This window comes from Thalassophryne amazonica, chromosome 1, assembly GCF_902500255.1.
Source record: "Thalassophryne amazonica chromosome 1, fThaAma1.1, whole genome shotgun sequence".
Classification (NCBI taxonomy): Eukaryota; Metazoa; Chordata; class Actinopteri; order Batrachoidiformes; family Batrachoididae; genus Thalassophryne; species Thalassophryne amazonica.
This window is the reverse complement of record NC_047103.1, coordinates 22186862-22208337: the sequence shown is the minus strand read 5'-3', so window position 1 is coordinate 22208337 and position 21476 is coordinate 22186862. Positions and strand designations below refer to the sequence as shown.

At 40.8% G+C, this 21476-nt stretch overlaps 1 protein-coding gene across 4 annotated transcripts in view; it reads left to right on the top strand.

Moving 5' to 3' along the window:
• The first annotated feature begins 1833 nt into the window (after nt 1-1833).
• The window catches only part of tmem108 (transmembrane protein 108), a 142648-nt gene continuing 123005 nt past the window's right edge, over nt 1834-21476 (top strand). Inside the window, exon 1 of one of the 4 annotated variants that reach the window (XM_034167036.1) lies at nt 1834-2117. The gene's annotated coding sequence lies outside the window, so the exon portion shown is untranslated. The remainder of the gene's footprint in view (nt 2118-21476) is intronic. The other 3 variants (XM_034167008.1, XM_034167031.1, XM_034167013.1) reach the window with 3 other exon arrangements.

The following is a 21476-nucleotide window of genomic DNA, read 5'->3' as shown; positions in this document are numbered from 1 at the left end:
GTGCACATTTAGTTGTGAGTCCCACGCTGTGAAACTGTTGCCCCTCCCCACATTTACACAGACACAGCAGCTGTTGATTTATTTATTTATTTGTTTATATTTATTGAGGATAGTAGTGACTGTCCAGAAATTCCTCCAGAATTCACTTTAAGGGGTTAAAAATGTCTCCTGCCAAGAATGTGGTCAGACTGCAATCCATGTCTAGTTTATCCCACACAGAGAGCCTTTCGAACTGTTAAAAGGCTCCAACTGCCGTTCCTTCAATGTGATGTGGAGCACAGAGGGTTGAGTAGGAGAGGCCGAGGGGTAAAGCTTTGATTCAGAAATTTGAGAAGGGGCAAACATAGTGGTGGTGGTGGTGGTGGAGGTGTGTGTGTGTGTGTGGGGGGGGGGGGGGGGGGGGGGGGGTTGTTGATAGCACCTTTTAAATTTTGAACATCTTTGTTTTAGCTTCTTTTAAAAAAAACATAACTCACTACATTTTTAAAAAACTTTTTCTCTTTCATCTCAAATGGAAAACAAATCTACAACGGCATAAAACATTTCATGTACTGTGACATGACTAATCATCACTTTTACAGCCAGAGCCTTAAGTCCTGTTCCTCAAAAGTGTCATTGCAGGGTCCTGACTCCAACACACAGCTGTCATTTAAGACTTAAAATATTTGTAACTGATGTGTTATATAAAATTTCTTTTTTTTTGAAAAGAACAAACATAATGTCAAATCAAAACAACAACATTAGATTTTCTCATTTTTACCCAAGGCCAAAATATGGCCATCGGGTATTGCGAAGAATTTGCGTCCATCTGTCCATCCGTCCATTCATCTGTGCTCATCATAACTCCAGTCATATTATAGCCAGTATCTTCAAATTCACAGGGAGCATTGTTGGGACACAGGCATTGAACAAGTTCAAAGATGGTTAACCTTGACCTACTCTAAGGGGTCAAAAGGTCACATTTATTCTACACACTCATTGACTACATACTTCATGCGGCTGAGGGTCCTTTAGCATTGTGTTCTACATTTCCTTTTTACAGAACAGAACATACAAAACAATGAAGAGTGTCTCTGCACAAAATGGACAAATTAATAAAAACAGAGGAAAAAATAAATAAAAGTATGAAATTACAAGCATAATCCATTGAGTATAGGAATTGTATAAAAATGTATTTGCTACAAATGGGAAATTAACTAGAGATGAAACCAGTTTTTTGTACCATGCTGTAAACACTGTAAAGTTGGGGATTTTAACATGTGGGTCTATGGCAGTGTTTCTCAATTTCGGTCCTCGGGAACCACCGAACTGGCATTTTCCATCTCTACCTGCACCGCGGTGAAAATACCATGGTGCAGGGAGAGATGGAAAATACCAGGTTGATGGTTCCCGAGGACTGGAATTGAGAAACACTGGGTCTATAGGAAGAACCTCACTTTTGGAGTTGGCTTCAAGCAGCCTTTCAAGAAGCTGCAAAATTTGCCACTTCCGCGCTGGCTTAATTTTGCAGCATGGTCAGGATGGCCTGGTGTCATCTTTTGCCCATGGAGAACTGATACTAATATTAACTATTTAAATATGTCTGAAACATCCGACTCTGATGGACTGAAACATTTGAAACTGATTCTCAGCTGGAACTGGTTCTCCATTCTCATCTCTGGTCTTGGCTTCAGACAGCTTCACTGTTCCAGTTATATGCTTTTGAAAATGTTCGCCTTTATTATTATTATTATTATTATTATTATTATTATTATTATTATTATTATTATAGTGATCGTCTCCTTTTAGGTTTTGCCGTCTGGACTTTCTGCAGCACTCCTCATTAGAATTCCCTCTCCGTCCACCGACACCTCCTTCGGTGGGAGGCACCGCGCAATTGCGCACAAACGCGCCCATCGAGCGCTCGCTCGCTCACACTTTGCGCTCCGGTAGATCGCGGTGCAGGGAAGTCGCCCTTGCGCATACGTGCACGTCATCGGCTCGGGGTCCGGTTCGTCGGTGAGAAACCGGTCCAGCATGCGCACGTGCACGGCGTGAACCGGCATCGGGGTTTCGGGCTTCGTTTGTCTCGGATACGACAAAATACCCGACGTTCCGGCGCAGCTCGCGTTAAAAAGGTGAGTGCATGAGTTTGTCACGCGTCTGTTTTCTGCATCTGCATGGAAGGAAAAAAGAAAAGGAAAAACCTGACAGGAGCTTTGACACATCACATATTTCTTCTTTTTTTTTCATAATGTGGATTTAGAGTGCAATTAATACATGATCCCCCTCCAAAATGCACTCATGATCAGAAAGTGAGCTGCAGCTTATTAAAAATGATTATGTTATTGGAAAGCTGAAAGAGTTGTGGAGTGGGGGGGGGGGGGGGGCAGTTTTCATCAGAAAAGCACACACCCGGTGGTGCTCAATATTTCACATGACACGGCACACTTCTTAAATTTTAAAGATTTGCTTCAGGAAACCTAGATAAATCTAAACATTTGAGAATCTGCATAAATATCTCAGTCATCTCATTTGAAGTTATAGTGCAGCAGATAACCAAATATTTACAGAGGAAGTCTTCAAATGGTGATAGAAGCACCAAATTCGGTACAAATGCTTCTTAGACATTACTCCTTTGAAGAAAAAAAAATTAAAAAAACAGGACTGGCCACTTTAATTTTCAATAGGTGGCCAGGTAGGGGTAAATTGAAGAATTACAGGAGGAGGAGGAGTAACAGGAAGACAGAGGTCAGGAATGAGAGGAACAGTAGTAACCAGTATTGATCAGTATGTCTGGTATTTATATTTGCAAACTGTTTTTTCTTTTTTTTTTTACTTTCACTTTTGATACTCTGTGTGCTTCTTAACCTGTGTGCTGTTATACAATGCTGCTGGAACCTCAATTTCCCTGAGGGAGTCTTCCCAAGGGATCAATCAATTCAATCAATTTTATTTATATAGCGCCAAATCACAACAAACAGCTGCCCCAAGGCGCTTTATATTGCAAGGCAAGGCCATACAATAATTACGTAAAAACCCCAACGGTCAAAACGACCCCCTGTGAGCAAGCACTTGGCGACAGTGGGAAGGAAAAACTCCCTTTTAACAGGAAGAAACCTCCAGCAGAACCAGGCTCAGGGAGGGGCAGTCTTCTGCTGGGACTGGTTGGGGCTGAGGGAGAGAACCAGGAAAAAGACATGCTTTGGAGGGGAGCAGAGATCAGTCACTAATGATTAAATGCAGAGTGGTGCATACAGAGCAAAAAGAGAAAGAAACACTCAGTGCATCATGGGAACCCCCCAGCAGTCTAAGTCTATAGCAGCATAACTAAGGGATGGTTCAGGGTCACCTGATCCAGCCCTAACTATAAGCTTTAGCAAAAAGGAAAGTTTGAAGCCTAATCTTAAAAGTAGAGAGGGTGTCTGTCTCCCTGATCTGAATTGGGAGCTGGTTCCACAGGAGAGGAGCCTGAAAGCTGAAGGCTCTGCCTCCCATTCTACTCTTACAAACCCTAGGAACTACAAGTAAGCCTGCAGTCTGAGAGCAAAGCGCTCTATTGGGGTGATATGGTAATATGAGGTCCCAAAGATAAGATGGGACCTGATTATTCAAAACCTTATAAGTAAGAAGAAGAATTTTAAATTCTGTTCTAGAATTAACAGGAAGCCAATGAAGAGAGGCCAATATGGGTGAGATATGCTCTCTCCTTCTAGTCCCTGTCAGTACTCTAGCTGCAGCATTTTGAATTAACTGAAGGCTTTTCAGGGAACGTTTAGGACAACCTGATAATAATGAATTACAATAGTCCAGCCTAGAGGAAATAAATGCATGAATTAGTTTTTCAGCATCACTCTGAGACAAGACCTTTCTGATTTTAGAGATATTGCGTAAATGCAAAAAAGCAGTCCTACATATTTGTTTAATATGCGCATTGAATGACATATCCTGATCAAAAATGACTCCAAGATTTCTCACAGTATTACTAGAGGTCAGGGTAATGCCATCCAGAGTAAGGATCTGGTTAGACACCATGTTTCTAAGATTTGTGGGGCCAAGTACAATAACTTCAGTTTTATCTGAGTTTAAAAGCAGGAAATTAGACGTCATCCATGTCTTTATGTCTGTAAGACAATCCTGCAGTTTAGCTAATTGGTGTGTGTCCTCTGGCTTCATGGATAGATAAAGCTGGGTATCATCTGTGTAATACTGCCTAAGGGAAGCATGTATAAAGTGAATAAAATTGGTCCTAGCACAGAACCTTGTGGAACTCCATAATTAACCTTAGTCTGTGAAGAAGATTCCCCATTTACATGAACAAATTGTAATCTATTAGATAAATATGAATCAAACCACTGCAGCGCAATGCCTTTAATACCTATGGCATGCTCTAATCTCTGTAATAAAATTTTATGGTCAACAGTATCAAAAGCAGCACTGAGGTCTAACAGAACAAGCACAGAGATGAGTCCACTGTCTGCGGCTATAAGAAGATCATTTGTAACCTTCACTAATGCTGTTTCTGTACTATGATGAATTCTAAAACCTGACTGAAACTCTTCAAATAGACCATTCCTCTGCAGATGATCAGTTAGCTGTTTTACAACTACCCTTTCAAGAATTTTTGAGAGAAAAGGAAGGTTGGAGATTGGCCTATAATTAGCTAAGATAGCTGGGTCAGTGATGGCTTTTTAAGTAATGGTTTAATTACTGCCACCTTAAAAGCCTGTGGTACATAGCCAACTAATAAAGATAGATTGATCATATTTAAGATCGAAGCATTAAATAATGGTAGGGCTTCCTTGAGCAGCCTGGTAGGAATGGGGTCTAATAAACATGTTGATGGTTTGGATGAAGTAACTAATGAAAATAACTCAGACAGAACAATCGGAGAGAAAGAGTCTAACCAAATACCGGCATCACTGAAAGCAGCCAAAGATAACGATACGTCTTTGGGATGGTTATGAGTAATTTTTTCTCTAATAGTTAAAATTTTATTAGCAAAGAAAGTCATGAAGTCATTACTAGTTAAAGTTAAAGGAATACTCGGCTCAATAGAGCTCTGACTCTTTGTCGGCCTGGCTACAGTGCTGAAAAGAAACCTGGGGTTGTTCTTATTTTCTTCAATTAGTGATGAGTAGTAAGATGTCAGCTAATCTAATCTATGCAGGGGTCAAAATTTAAAATTGCTCCAATCATATTGAAAACTATACCACATTATTTGTCTGAACAAATAATAATCTATCTATGACTAAATGTTATGGGGTAAAAAACATTAAGAATGGTAACAAAGGTCAGTTTCAGTTCGTACAGGGGTCAAAAGTTAAAGATGCTTCAATTTTGGTAAGATAGTGAAGCAAATTATTTGGTGAGTTAATAAAGTTAAGGTTTTAAAAGGAATAGTTTATACCATGTTTTGTTATCACGTTATGGGGTAACATATGTCATATCTCATAGAATCCAATGAACCTTAACATTGCCTGACCTTGACTTAGGAGACAAAACATACAGCCACAACTATTCCATTTATTAATACTATTTGAAAGATTGTTTCAAATAATAATTATTACAGAATTTTTTAGGACATTATCCATCTGCTCACAAAATTTCATCACCATCCTCTCACAACTTTTTGTGTTAAATGTTGGTAAATTCCAAACATTGTTCTAGATCTTAGCTCCAGAATATATTCCACCTCCAAAATGTAACCACGCTTCTCCTAGAACATTTTCTATCTGCAGGGTGACCAAGTGGTTAGTGCACTTTGTTACAATGCGTAAGGTTCCAAGTTGAAACCCCACCCCTGCAACATTTCTCCATGTAATGTGGAGTTATGTCAGGAAGGGTATTTGGTGTAAAATTTGTGTTAAATCAACATACAGTTCCACCTTGGATCTGCTGTGGCAACCATGAGTGAAAAACAAGGGAGCATATCTTTTAATGAGGTAAAAGTTGTCATGTTACACTCTAAAAATATTCTTCCAAGTCCTGTGTAGAACTTCTTACATCAGTAAAAGTCCAAAGTTGTTGCCATCAAAAATAATATGTTCTTCTGTTGATTAAGTGATGAATGGGGTAGCATGAGATCCTGGGACAGAGGTGTTTGGTGATGGTGACACCTCCGCAGGAGAAAGAAGGTCCAAGTCTTCATTCTGGTTTCTTGTTTTACTGTGTGATCATGAGACTTGGATCCTAACCAGTGAAACTAGGAGACAACTGCTGTTTTTGATACTAGATCTCATTGGCAGAGCCTTTGGCATCACTGGAATCATGTCAAAGAAGCAGTTCCTTTCAGACACTAGAATGAGGAGTATCATTTGCAATGTGAGGAAACATCAGCTGCCACATTTTAGCCATGTTGAGGACACAACGCAGGACATCGAGAAGAGCCGAGAGAAAAGATGCCAACACATCAGTGTGGAAACGGTCACACTGCAGGACCAAATTGGATTATCTGTCTCGTTCTCCTCTACCACATTTTGGATCGTATCTAATTGTCATCGGGTTCGTTTAAGATTTACGCACTTCGTATTCTGTCAGCATTTCTACCAGTGAAGATCTCTCATTCCAGATGAGTCTGAAACAGATGAGTACACAAATCCGCGATGAGGAAAACCCTTTTGATACCTTTTGGATTACAACAGTATAACCACTTTATTAGGTACAGTTGTTCAACTGCTTAACACAAATGGCTAATCAGCCAATCACAAGGTAGCAGCTCAATGCTTTAAGGCATCCAGATGTGTTTATTTGATCCTATACCAAAAAACTGTTTAAGGACCTGTGGCACACTCTTGGGCCGACTGTGCTGGAAATTGTTAATCTCTCATTAACTTCTGGATCTGTTCCTAAATGTTTCAAATCTACAGTGATTAAACCATTACTTAAGACATCTAATCTTTGACCCTACTGTATTGAAAAACTATAGGCTGATATCAAATCTAGCATTTTGCTCTAAAATTCTGGAAAAAGTGGTTTCACAGCAACTCATGGACCACCTTACTGAGACATTTTTTTTTGAGCCACTGCAGTCTGCTTTTAGAAAATATCATTCCACAGAGACAGCTCTCACAAAATGATCTTCTGCTTGCAATGGACTCGGACACCACTACGGTTCTGGTGCTGTTAGATCTCATTGTCACGGTTGATATCGTGGATCATCATATTCTAATCAATAGGCTGGAGAATCATTTTGGGATTACTGGGAGTGGCCTTGCGTGGTTGACATCATACCTGTCCAGTCATTCTCACTGTGTTTTGTACAGTAACACTACCTCTAATCTTAGTGACATGAAATTTGGGGTTCCACAGGGATCTGTCTTAGGCTCCCTGCTTTTCTCCCTTTATATAGCACCCCTTGGGCACATATTACGGTGTTTTGGGATTACCTTTCACTGCTATGCTGATGATACTCAGTTATACATGCAACTGCTGGTAATCTCATCCACATAAAAACCTTAGAAGATTGCCTTGCATCAGTGAGAAGCTGGCTGTCGAGTAACTTCCTACTCTTAAACTCTGATAAGACTGAAATGATGGTTCTTGGTCCAGTGAGACATCAGCATCAATTTGACCAGCTAGCGTTTAGCCTAGGCTTGTGCGTCATACATCATACTGACAAAGTGAGGAAACTTGGGGTAACGTTTGATCCTACATTGTCCTTTGACCTCCACAGTAGAGATATTACGAGGACTGCTTTCTTCCATCTGCGAAATATACCAAAGATTTGTCGCATCCTGTCTATGGCTGATGCTGAGACCCTGATGCATGCATTTGTCTCTTCTAGATTGGATTATTGCAATGTTCTATTTTCTGGTTTACAGCAGTCCAGCATTAGGGGTCTCCAATTGGTTCAAAATGCTGCTGCCAGAATTTTGACATGAAGCAGAACATTTGACCACATTACACCCATTTTTGGCATCTCTTCACTGGCTTCCTGTCTGTCTGAGATCGGATTTTAAAGTTCTGCTACTAGCCTATAAAATTGTTCATGGAGTGGCACCTTCCCTGCCTAGCTGATCTAATTAAACCCTACGTACCGGCCCAGGCTTTGCATTCGCAGGATGCAGGACTACTTTGTGTCCCTAGGGTGAATAAAAAGTCTGCTGGTCACAGAGCTTTCTCTTATCATGCCCCTGTTCTGTGGAATGATCTCCCTGCGTCAATAAAACAGTCAGATTCTGTGGAGACTTTCAAGTCCAGACTTAAGACACACTTATTTTCCCTTTTGTATGGCTAGCATACTGGCATATTATGTTACTATGCTTTTTACTTTTTTACTCTTTTACTGTGCTTTTTAAAAAAATCTTTAAATTAATTTTGTTTTCTGAATTGTTTTGTGTGAAGCGCCTTGAGGCGACTGTGATTTGGCGCTATATGAAATGAATAAATTGAATTGAATTGAGACGTGGTGAAGACGACTTGCTGAAGTTCAAACAGAGTATCAGAATCAGGAAGATAAGGGGATTTAAAAGACTTTGAATGTGGCGTGGTTGTTGGTGCCAGACAGTTGATTTGAGTATTTCAGAAACTGGTGATCTACTGGGATTTTCACACACACGACTATCTCTAGGGTTTACAGAGAGAGGTCCGAAAAAGAGAAGATATCCAGTGAGCAGCAGTTCTGTGGATGACAATACCTTGTTGAGGTCAGAGGTGAATGGGCAGACTGGTTGAATGGATGAGTACGTGATGCCATCATGTCAATATGGACCAACATCTGAGGACTGTTTCCAACACCTTGTCGAATCTATACCACAAAGAATTAAGGCAGTTCTGAAGGCAAAAGGGGGGTCCAACCTGGTACTAGCAAGGGGTACGTAATAAAGTGGCTTGTGAGTGTATTTAGTTTGAAGTTTTATTTCCAACGTGAAGTCAGTAACTACCGAGATAATTGTTAAAGTGGGTGTTCTCTATTTCCAGGGCTAATATGCTCCAACATTAACCATTTTGATGAGCGTCCTAACAAGGAAAGTCATCAGTCTTGAATGTCTTTGGTCAGAGTGCTGTTCAAGTGGTTTGTTTTTTAGGCAGCATGGTAGGAACAAAGAAGATTATGTGAGAAAGTCTCTTAAAACACAACAGCAGGTCGCTGGCTTTCAGCATTTGAAAGAACACAGTGAAGTCAGCGCTAATTGAACCTGCCGGCCGCTCGGTATGGTCACAGGAATATTTGTCTGTCAAACTCCCTCTCCTGTTGTGGGGGACAATCCTCTCCACTGTGAGTGTGTGGATGGGGGAGGGTCGAGGGTCAGCGGGGGTAAAGACATCTGTAGCTGACAGCTTCCTTGGGGCGCGCTGACATGCTGTGATGCCATGAATGAGTATTAGTAGACATGTGAGGGAAGCACTTAGTGTTAATGAGGACGTTTATGCTTTGTAAACGCTGCTGGGGGACCAGAGTCCACAGAGGCATTGCTACATCCTGATATAAAGGGCTCTAACGTGCACCCGGAGCACAACGCAACACAAGCACCGTTTCCAACTGACCGTGTTAATTTCATGCCCAATGCTTACGTTCTTTGTAAAACAAGCGCAGGAGGATATCCCTCTCCTAGAGCAGTGATGCCGGTAACGCGTTACTTAATGCATTACTCTAATCTGACCGCTTTTTTAGTAACGAGTAATCTAACGCGTTAATCTTTCCAAATCAGTAATCAGATTAAAGTTACTTCTCCATGTCACTGTGCGTTACTATTATTTTTCATTGTGGGTCGACAGCAGCATTAAACTTGGTCTGTGGGCAGGAGGTCGGGGTTCGACTGAACTGCGGAAAAAGTATGTTTTTAGCACAGATTTTGTCCTTCCATAGAATTATTTTCATTTTTAAAAACAAGCAGCGTCCATTCAGAAGGATTAAAAACAAGATAATCCTTTGTTAGTCTCACAACTGGGAAATTTACAATGCTACAGCAGCAAACTGTCCGTTAAAATGTGGAATGCTCTGGATCTACAGCAAAAGCTTTGCCCAAATATTCACAAATTTAAGTCCTTGTATAAAAATGCAGTTTGGTCAGAATATAGTCATAGTAGAGTTTGAATGTTTTGTTGTGCACTTGTCTATATCAGCGTTGTGTTTGAATCCTGAAGTTTCCTTACCATCGTTGGTATGCGAGTTCTTTCTATTGTATTACCATTGTTGGTAACATTGTTCTCACCATTGCTGGTATGTAGCTTGTTGTTTCTTATATGAACATTTAATGTATTTAGTAATCTATTCTTCGTTAAGTTATCAATATTTTCGATGTGAATGACTTGCTCCTTATTTTGGTGTGTTATTTATTTTTGGTTCTTTTTTTCTTAATTGATATGGAAACTGGACGTCAAATATGAGTTTAAGTATTATTGTAAGATAGGGGTGGGATTCAATAAGTTTTCTTCTTCCCACTCCTTTTCGAGCAAAAATGAAATGTATCTGACTGTTTAATATGTACTAGGTACATGTATTTTGTTTACACTGCTCGAAATGAATTAATAATAAATAAAATAAATAAACAAACAATTGTGCAAAGCATACAAAAATAAGGTGAAAGAAAAACAAGTACTAAAAACACATGGAAGTCAAGTTAGTTGACTTCAAATTCTCTGTTTTTCCTCACACCTACGCAACAAATCTTTTAAGTATAATTCTGTTAAAAACAGACATTGTAATGCTTAAGTAAACAATGTATATAATAACATACTTATTCTGCAATGTACGAGGTCTGTCCATAAAGTAATGGTCATTTTTATTTTAAAAAAAAAACATATGGATTTCATTCATATGTTTTTACGTCAGACATGCTTGAACCCTCGTGCGCATGTGTGAGTTTTTCCACACCTGTTGGTGACGTCATTCGCCTGTGAGCACGCCTTGTTGAAGGAGTGGTCCCGCCCCCTCGTTGGATTTTCATTGTCTGGAAATGGAGGAATGAAAAGGACTTTTTTCCATCAGAATTTTTTCAGAAGCTGTTAGAGACTGGCATCTGGAAACCATTCGAAAAATTTATCTGGCTTTTGGTGAAAATTTTACGGGCTTCACAGAGAATAAAGGACTTTAACTACAGCTTTAAGGACCCCTTTAAGGATGGTCGGTGCGCCGCGCTGCGAGCTGTGATGACGCGGCACAAACCACTGGATCATTTCTAAGCTGATGGCTCTGTGGATACGAGACCGTCGTGTGCTCTTTCTCTGGTTATCACAAGAGCTGGACATCAGCCATTTTCTGGCAGATTTCACTTTTAACAAGAGATTTTGTCATGGAAAGCCGCGCGGAGGCTTCGCGCGGCACGACCGATTCGCTGATGAAGCGAGACAAAGGAACACCTCCGTTTCGGAGTGTTAGAGGACAAGTTGGGACATGTCCAGCTCTCCACAAGTTCTCTTATACTCACTCGACTGGTAAGCACTGAAAGCCGAGATAGACATGTCCCAACTTGTCCTCTAACACTCCGAAACGGAGGTGTTCCTTTATCTCGCTTCATCAGCGAATCGGTCGTGAATATGTATGATAATATATATGAATGAAATCCATATAGTTAAAAAAAATTATAAAAAGGACCGTTACTTTATGGACACACCACGTACATACCATCCAGGACCGTGCACCTTACCTTCTAATCTTTACATCGTATATATATTTTTTGATACTTATTATTTGATATTCTGCTTTTCTTTCTTACTTGCCTGCACTGATTTTGGAGTTGGCTTTTAATTTCATTGTACACTGTATAATGACAATAAAAGGCATTCTATTCTATTCAAGTTAATTATAGATGCTGTAGTGTGGGATATTCAGAAAGCATCTGTAGTGTGTTGCCATTGATAATAAAATACATGTGCTGTTTGTTAGCATGTACGCTAAAAACCTGGACTAAAGTGGAACGCAGTGTCTTTGTGATATTTATAAAGTGCAACATTCTGATACACCATACGTAGGGTGGTTCATGATGTGTGTAGAGTCTGTTTGTAGATACAGGGATGCACAATGGCACATCAAACAAAAACAAAACAATTGAAAGCAAAAATTTGAATCAGAAGCTCAAAGTGTTTTACAATGATGCCTTGCATTCAAATCAAATCAATTTTATTTATATAGCGCCACCTCACAACAAACAGTTGCCCCAAGGCACTTTATATTGCAAGGCAAAGCCATACAATAATTACGGAAAAACCCCAACGGTCAAAACGACCCCCTGTGAGCAAGCACTTGGTGACAGTGGGAAGGAAATCTCCCTTTTAACAGGAAGAAACCTCCAGCAGAACCAGGCTCAGGGAGGGGCAGTCTTCTGCTGGGACTGGTTGGGGCTGAGGGAGAGAACCGTGAAAAAGACATGCTGTGGAAGAGAGCAGAGATCAATCACTAATGATTAAATGCAGAGTGGTGCATACAGAGCAAAAAGAGAAAGAAACACTCAGTGCATCATGGGAACCCCCCAGCAGTCTAAGTCTATAGCAGCATAACTAAGAGATGGTTCAGGGTCACCTGATCCAGCCCTAACTATAAGCTTTAGCAAAAAGGAAAGTTTTAAGCCTAATCTTAAAAGTAGAGAGGGTGTCTGTCTCCCTGATCCGAATTGGGAGCTGGTTCCAGAGGAGAGGAGCCTGAAAGCTGAAGGCTCTGCCTCCCATTCTACTCTTACAAACCCTAGGAACTACAAGTAAGCCTGCAGTCTGAGAGCGAAGTGCTCTATTGGGGTGATATGGTACTATGAGGTCCCTAAGATAAGATGGGACCTGATTATTCAAAACCTTATAAGTAAGAAGAAGAATTTTAAATTCTATTCTAGAATTAACAGGAAGCCAATGAAGAGAGGCCAATATGGGTGAGATATGCTCTCTCCTTCTAGTCCCTGTCAGTACTCTAGCTGCAGCATTTTGAATTAACTGAAGGCTTTTCAGGGAACTTTTAGGACAACCTGATAATAATGAATTACAATAGTCCAGCCTAGAAGAAATAAATGCATGAATTAGTTTTTCAGCATCACTCTGAGACAAGACCTTTCTAATTTAGAGATATTGCGCAAATGCAAAAAAGCAGTCCTACATATTTGTTTAATATGTGCATTGAATGACATATCCTGATCAAAAATGACTCCAAGATTTCTCACAGTATTACTAGAGGTCAGGATAATGCCATCCAGAGTAAGGATCTGGTTAGACACCATGTTTCTAAGATTTGTGGGGCCAAGTACAATAACTTCAGTTTTATCTGAGTTTAAAAGCAGGAAATTAGAGGTCATCCATGTCTTTATGTCTGTAAGACAATCCTGCAGTTTAGCTAATTGGTGTGTGTCCTCTGGCTTCATGGATAGATAAAGCTGGGTATCATCTGCATAACAATGAAAATTTAAGCAATGCTGTCTAATAATACTGCCTAAGGGAAGCATGTATAAAGTGAATAAAATTGGTCCTAGCACAGAACCTTGTGGAACTCCATAATTAACCTTAGTCTGTCACCCCAATGTCAGGTTGCTGCCATGCAAGGAGCTCAACTGTGGGATTAAGGACCTTGCCCAAGGGCACTTTTTGATTTTCCGGTGTGGTGGTCCTCTGGTCTTAAGCCCAATGATAACGACTAGAACATTATCTCCCCAATGGAAAAATGCAAAACAAAAAGAGATCCCGGCACATTGTGTGGTATGTTGCAGGAGATGGTCAAATGTTTCACTTCAGGGGGCTTTGGTGGATAACTGCTGCTCCCACTCGCATGGTTTGACACCTTTGTCCACAGAACCCATTACTTATCAGAAAACCTCATTTCTTAGCTTACCTTCTAAATCTCAATGCACCAGCTGCTGGTGCACCTGTCTCTTCAAGGGAAGGGCAGGTGACACCCTGATTGGACACGTCCTAATTGCACTTGAGCCATGTAATTTAGAACGTGCACATAGATAGTGGGTGTGTCTTAAGAACAAGCAAGAGTCAAGATATGAACTTCCCTGACATATGTCACTAAAAGTATCAATATTTTTCCTCATAGCAGGGGAAATTTTACATACTCATAGAATTGTGGGAGTTTCATGAAACAACATGTAGCCCTATGAATTAAAAACAACATTGTACAATATGACCCCTTATGACCTAGTATGACCTGTACATGTGACAGGTTCGACTGGAAATATTTGGAGTAATTGTGCTACAAACAAACAGATGCAGGTGGAAATACAAGCTCATTAACGGAGATGGCTGCTGTTTCATGTGAAGGAAATTTAAATCCGGATTCTCACCAAAAGCAGCAGTTTACGAGGGCTGTCAATAAAGTATAGGTCCTTTTTATTTTTTTCCAAAACTATATGGATTTCATTCATATGTTTTTACGTCAGACATGCTTGAACCCTTGTGCGCATGCGTGAGTTTTTCCATGCCTGTCAGTGACGTCATTCGCCTGTGAGCACTCCTTGTGGGAGGAGTCGTCCAGCCCCTCATCGAAATTCCTTTGTCTGAGAAGTTGCTGAGAGACTGGCGCTTTGTTTGATCAAAATTTTTTCTAAACCTGTGAGACACATCGAAGTGGACACCGTTCGAAAAAATTAAGCTGGTTTTCGGTGAAAATTTCAACGGCTGATGAGAGATTTTGAGGTGATACTGTTGCTTTAAGGACTTCCCACGGAGCGAGACGTCATGCAGCGCTCCCAGGCGCCGTCCTCAGCCTGTTTCAAGCTGAAAACCTCCACATTTCAGGCTCTGTTGATCCAGGACGTCGTGAGAGAACAGAGAAGTTTCAGAAGAAGTCGGTTTCAGCATTTTATCCGGATATTCCACTGTTAAAGGAGATTTTTTTAATGAAAGACGTGCGGACGGGTCCACGCGTCAGGACGCAGCCTGCGCGGTGCGGCGGCACAGGAAAAACACCTCCGTGTTGATAACCATTTGTAAAATGCAGGCGGCTTTTGATGGCTTTCAGTGGAGTGAGTATATGAGAAATTGTTTAACAGCTGGACATGTTCCAACTTGTCCTTAAGGCTTCCAACAGAGGTGTTTTTCCTGTGGTGGAGCGTCGCGGCGGCTGCGAGCCGATGCTGCAATCCGTCCGCACGTCTTTCATTAAAAAAAATCTCCTTTAACAGTGGAATATCCGGATAAAATGCTGAAACCGACTTCTTCTGAAACTTCTCTGTTCTCTCACGACGTCCTGGATCAATAGAGCCTGAAATGTGGAGGTTTTCAGCTTGAAACAGGCTGACGACGGCGCCTGGGAGCGCTGCACGACGTCTCGCTCCGTGGGAAGTCCTTAAAGCGACAGTATCACCTCAAAATCTCTCATCAGCCGTTAAAATTTTCACTGAAAACCAGCTTAATTTTTCGAACCGTGTCCACTTCGATGTGTCTCACAGGTTTAGAAAAAATTTTGATCAAACAAAGCACCAGTCTCTCAGCAACTTCTCAGACAAAGGAATTCCGACGAGGGGCTGGACGACTCCTCCCACAAGGAGTGCTCACAGGCGAATGACGTCACCGACAGGTGTGGAAAAACTCACGCATGCGCACGAGGGTTCAAGCATGTCTGACGTAAAAACATATGAATGAAATCCATATAGTTTTTGAAAAAAATAAAAAGGACCTATACTTTATTGACAGACCTTGTAATAGTGTGATGAAGCGAAACATGTCTCATGGCAGTGGAGCATTTGATACAGCTGCTCTGCTATCAGCAAAGTCAGGAAAAAACATGTGGAAACGTTTAGCTTTCCCCTTTTATTCAGCAGGCCGTCCTTAAACAAACATTAGTGGGAATGTTTCGGAAAAGGGGGGAAATCTGGTTTCTGATGGGAAAGCAGGCTACAAGTGTCCCTAATGACCGGTGAAGGGTGGTACGGCATGAGGTGGAATGTGGCCCCCCGGCCCCTCTGGAGTGGACTTTGCACCTTCCACATGTCTGATGCAACAGAAAAAACAGGCTTTAAGCGAATAAAGGAAAACCAGCATGCTGCTTTTGTTTATCAAATGCTGCACAGTATTAACGGAGGCCATCAGCGGCTTTCTGAGAGCTCAGAGGGTCTCGAACACACGCTGGAGACAAGTACAAGCAGCTCTGTTCAACCAGAAAGAAAAAGACCCCCTTCAGCGACTTATGATCCTATAAGCTAACGATTGTTCCCAACGCAGCCTGAGTTAGCCGGACAGAACTGCTCGACTTCAGAACGCTCTTCTCTCTTCCAAGGTGTTGACATTTAAAAAACTATTAGAGGCTGTGCAGTACAATCAGTGCAGATGATGTTTGTCCAACCAGAGTGAATTATATATTGCAATAGACTTCCTGGTGGTACCTGCCCAGATCCAGCAGAGTCTCCAGAGACAGGGCGTTGGGGAACAGTAACTGACCATCGTAGTGATTAAAGGGGTCATGGATGGTCAAGCGCAGATAAGAGCGGTGACCGTGTGAGCATAAGGACAACGTGTTTACAGGAGGAATTCCTCACATTCCTCAGCTGCAGCCATGCCAGTCCGATCTCCACCTCCACCCACTGATGGTCACTCCCCGTACCAGGAGGGACCCGAAGGGGGAAAGGGCCCGATAAGTCCCATCTCAGGAAACAGCCACTGAAACAGTTATGAAAGCATTTCTTTGAGTGTCATAGAGTTAATACATCAGCTGGACCTGGGACACACACGGGCCATCTCGAGGTGTTGCCCAGGAAAACTCGGCGCCAAACTCATGCTCCTAAGTGCAGGCTGTGTGTGTGTGTGTGTGTGTGTGTGTGTGTGTGTGTGTGTGTGTGTGTGAGTAAATCACGAGGATGGACTTAACTGGTGTTGTCACCCACAAAGCCTTAAAATGCAGATCTTATACTTAACAATCTTGTATTTTATTTCCCCTTTGTCTTGTAATTTTGAGGTATGAAACAGGACTTCCAGCTGTTGAAGATGAGCTCTTTCCCAAAGTCAGTCAGAAGGTTTGTCTTTCAAGATCAGTCAGACATTTTTTTTAAATGCACTGCAGATGACAGAGTAAGAGGATTACACCGAGGCCTAGTGGGTGGCGGAAGAGTGTCGGAGGGTCCGTGTAAGGCTTGTGGTCCAGCTTGGACTGGCCTCAGGGGTCATGTGATGCAGGGGGACAATACAAGGAGGTGTCACCTTAATGGTGCAGCAGGTTGTGACTCAACTATTAAGGCAAATCAGACTCTAGAATAAAGGGAGAGGATCTTTGTGGGTTCCCAGCTGACTAGTTCTCCAAAAACATTAGATAATTTGTTATTGTTGAATATGGTACCCCCCAGATTCGACTTTGTGGGAGTCTGTCCATAAATTTGGGTTTTAATGAGGTGAACATGATCTTTTGCACGGCGCAGGGAAGAGTGTATCTCTACACCATGGGTCCCTCACACAGTTGGAACATGAATATTTCATATTTGCATTGTAATGAGGAAACCTGGTAGCTTTGGCTGTTGTAACTGTTCGTGTGTGTCATTGTACAAAATAACTCTGAAACAGGTGAGCAGATTTTCACCAAACGTGGTTGGAATATTCTTGGGTGAGCGTCTCTAGATGTTTCACTTTTGAAGCTCACCAGTCAAAGGTGACGAACACACATTTTACAGACTATCTGTCCAAACAGTAGGGCCAGAGTAGCCATGGAGACTGACTGGTCTTGAACCTACAGGACCCTGGTTCCCAACCTGGGGTCTGAGATACCCCCGGCCAAAGTTCATTGGATACTGAATATCCTGTAGCAACCAGTCTGTGTGTGTGTTGACATCAGTCTCTTCCAAACCAATAGCCTGTTCCCTGTCAGAGATCATTTTTGACGGGACGTTCTGCAGTGTCTGAATGCTTCTTGTCTTCAGACCAAGAGATACAATAAAAGCTTCTTATAGTCAATTTGTTTCAAAGCCTGTGAGAACGTCAGCGGTTTATCTCAAACCGTCACCGGTTATCTGAGAGGGAGACCGATGAGGCTGCAGATTAAACGGTGCCATATGTTGACTTTATTATTGGACTCCACTGTCTGAGGACCGAGGCGATGAAAACGGCTCCTCTTTTGTCACGCTGGCTGCTTCACCCGCCAAAGACAAATGAAACTCTGTGACGCAGTCAGTCAGGAAAGAGTTGTGTGTCAGAAACCTTTGCTGCCTTTTAGGAAGACGGTTTATGTGATGATCTGTTTCTTTGTCTTTCAATAGAAGATAATCTCTGGTGATGTCGGTCATCAGGGTTATCTGATGGTGGACATCATCTCGCCAATGTTCTTTCAGTAACACAAATCATCCACCATATAGTTCCTTTGGATGCGGAGGACAGAAAGCGTGTACGTGATGTTTGGAAGCAGTAACCTGATCGTGTGTGGTGACTGTCACTGATTGTTCTTATTCTGACTCATCGGTGAGTGATTCAGATGATGTTCCTCTGATATTTGACCAGTTATGTCCTCTGTGAGGTTACTTGATGAATCCAGGAAATATTTCAGTTCAGTCCACTGACGGTCAACTCTGTGCCGTAAACGAACACCCTAAAGGCAGAGGAGAACAATGCTCTAGAAAACTCAAAACAATCCGTCAGTTTTGAAGCAGTTTTGTTATTGAGAGTTTTGGGGCATTTCAAATCTGTTTTGTGAAGCAAATCCTTTCATTTTGAGCTTTTTGAAACAGCAGCTCCTTTTGTAATGCAATTAATTCATTTAGTTTTTGATTGCTTTGAGGAACTGAATCATTTTAAATTAATTATTTAATTTGGTGTTTTGACATTTTCAAAACTGTGGACTGTTTTCTGATAAAAATTGATTTAGTTTTTATTCATTTATTTTTAGTCTTGAAACAGCAGATCTTTTTTGATGCAGTTGTTTCATTTTGTGTTTTGATGTCTTTAAGGCACAACCATTTTTAATTAATAATGATTTGTTTAGACACTTTCAAAACTTTGGACTGTTTTCTGACAATTTTTTTTTTTTTTTTTTTTTTTTAGACTTTTGAAACAGTAGCTAATTGTTTTCTAAAGTTTTATTTTGTGTTTTCATTCATTCATAGAAGTAGAGAGACTGGAATGCCAACTCAAGATTTCATTCCACTGAGTTCTGTTTGTGAGCTTGCAACCCCGAGATTTCGGCCATGAGAGTTGGGGTAATTTACTTCCGGTCGTCTGCCAGCTATAACACCAGATGCGCTTTTAAAGCACAGTTTCTACATGTTTTCTTGAGTTTTCTGATGAAGGTTCAGGAAATTAATCTCTTCGAAGTATGTTCAAAGTGCAGCTTGAATGAAGTTCTTGTTGATTTTAAATCGTATTCGGGACAAAACTTGCTCATATTATTGATAAGAGCATGCAGATTGTCAGCAACTGTGGCGGAAAAATCACAGTCAATCATTAATTAGTCATGAAACGTGTGTAAAAATACAATTAAAGCACACATCATTCATCATTTAAAAAAGCATCATAGTAAAAACTCAAATAGCACAGTAAAAGACATCAAACAGCATAATAAAACTGTCAGTCAATAAAAATCAAACACCATAAAATAATCATAGTAATCCTTTGAAGTCAAATCAAATCAATTTTATTTATATAGCGCCAAATCACAACAAACAGTTGCCCCAAGGCGCTTTATATTGTAAGGCAAAGCCATACAATAATTACGGAAAAACCCCAACGGTCAAAACGACCCCCTGTGAGCAAGCACTTGGCGACAGTGGGAAGGAAAAACAGGCTCAGGGAGGGGCAGTCTTCTGCTGGGACTGGTTGGGGCTGAGGGAGAGAACCAGGAAAAAGACATGCTGTGGAGGGGAGCAGAGATCAATCACTAATGAGTAAATGCAGAGTGGTGCATACAGAGCAAAAAGAGAAAGAAACACTCAGTGCATCATGGGAACCCCCCAGCAGTCTAAGTCTATAGCAGCATAACTAAGGGATGGTACAGGGTCACCTGATCCAGCCCTAACTATAAGCTTTAACAAAAAGGAAAGTTTTAAGCCTAATCTTAAAAGTAGAGAGGGTGTCTGTCTCCCTGATCCGAATTGGGAGCTGGTTCCACAGGAGAGGAGCCTGAAAGCTGAAGGCTCTGCCTCCCATTCTACTCTTACAAACCCTAGGAACTACAAGTAAGCCTGCAGTCTGAGAGCGAAGCGCTCTATTGGGGTGATATGGTACTATGAGGTCCCTAAGATAAGAAGGGACCTGACTATTCAAAACCTTATAAGTAAGAAGAAGAATTTTAAATTCTATTCTAGAATTAACAGGAAGCCAATGAAGAGAGGCCAATATGGGTGAGATATGCTCTCATAGTAGAAGTAATAACACTTGCAGCATTTACCACATGATGAGGGAGGCTGTTCCACAAAGTTACAACTAAATATAAAAAAATATTTTCTTCAGTCATATCTGCATATTTGCACCTCAAAAATGTGAGAGTGACCTCTCAACCATAAATAAACTAAGAACCACATTCTTTTGCTGAACAAGAAAACTCATTGTTAAGAACAATTCACATTTTATTTTCAGTAATAAAATATTTTGGTATCACTGAGGTATCACACAGTCAGTACAATGGAATATGCATCATTTATTTCAGTCCACACAAATCAAAGAAAATATGAGAGGCATCATGAAGGACCTGACATCTGCCTTCAGTTTCTGTCAAGGGAATAATCACCAGCAAGCCCAGCGGGTTTGTATGATATTACATGATTTAAATTGACATGAAGGTTTTGTAGTTTCAGAACTGTGCACATTGCTAGAGAAGCATCTGAGTTCTTGCATCATGAAGACATCTAGAATATCTGGGATCAACTGCGAGGCCTCACAGGTGGCATTCTACCAGAGGCGGCTGACATGAAGACACAGGTGACAGGAGACCACCAGCTGACTCTTGGATGCTGAGTCGAGCAGTTCTAAGTCTGGCAACATGCACAGCCTTGTTTCCTCAGATAAAATAGTATTTAGAGTAAAACAAAACTGATTGCGTTAATTTTGTAAAATCAACATAAACACAGAAAGGTGAATATATCAATGATACACAGATGACACAATAAAACAAACGCTTATTTCCATTGTGGTCCATGTGAGGCTAAAACTTGATAACATTGAGGAGCTCGATTAAATATGTAAAGATTGCAAAGACAATATAATCTCATAAATTAATGTAAGTAGCAATAAGTGTATATTTTCTATACAATTTACACTGGGATACCAATAAAATAAAAGTACAACTTGAATAGAGAACAATAAGATCTCAATAAATTTAAATATATAGCAACTGTATCCCTGTAAAAGTGTAAATGACAACAAATTTAGCACCACGTTTTGGACAAGAAAATAATGGACTAGAAGATAAGCTCATCTTTTGGACCAGAAATCTCATTACAAAAAATAAAAATAAATAAAAAGGTGGCGTGATCCTCTTCCCTTAGCTGACTGAATCACCTTAACTTTGTCTTTTAAAACTTGCTTTGTTGCTAATCGACTGCAAGATCTATATTTTATTTAAGATATATTTTATCTGAATAGTTCCCGACATGTGGGATACATGGGTTATATCTTGATCTTTCAACCTAACCGGTTGTTTGCAAACCTACGTAGCAATAACA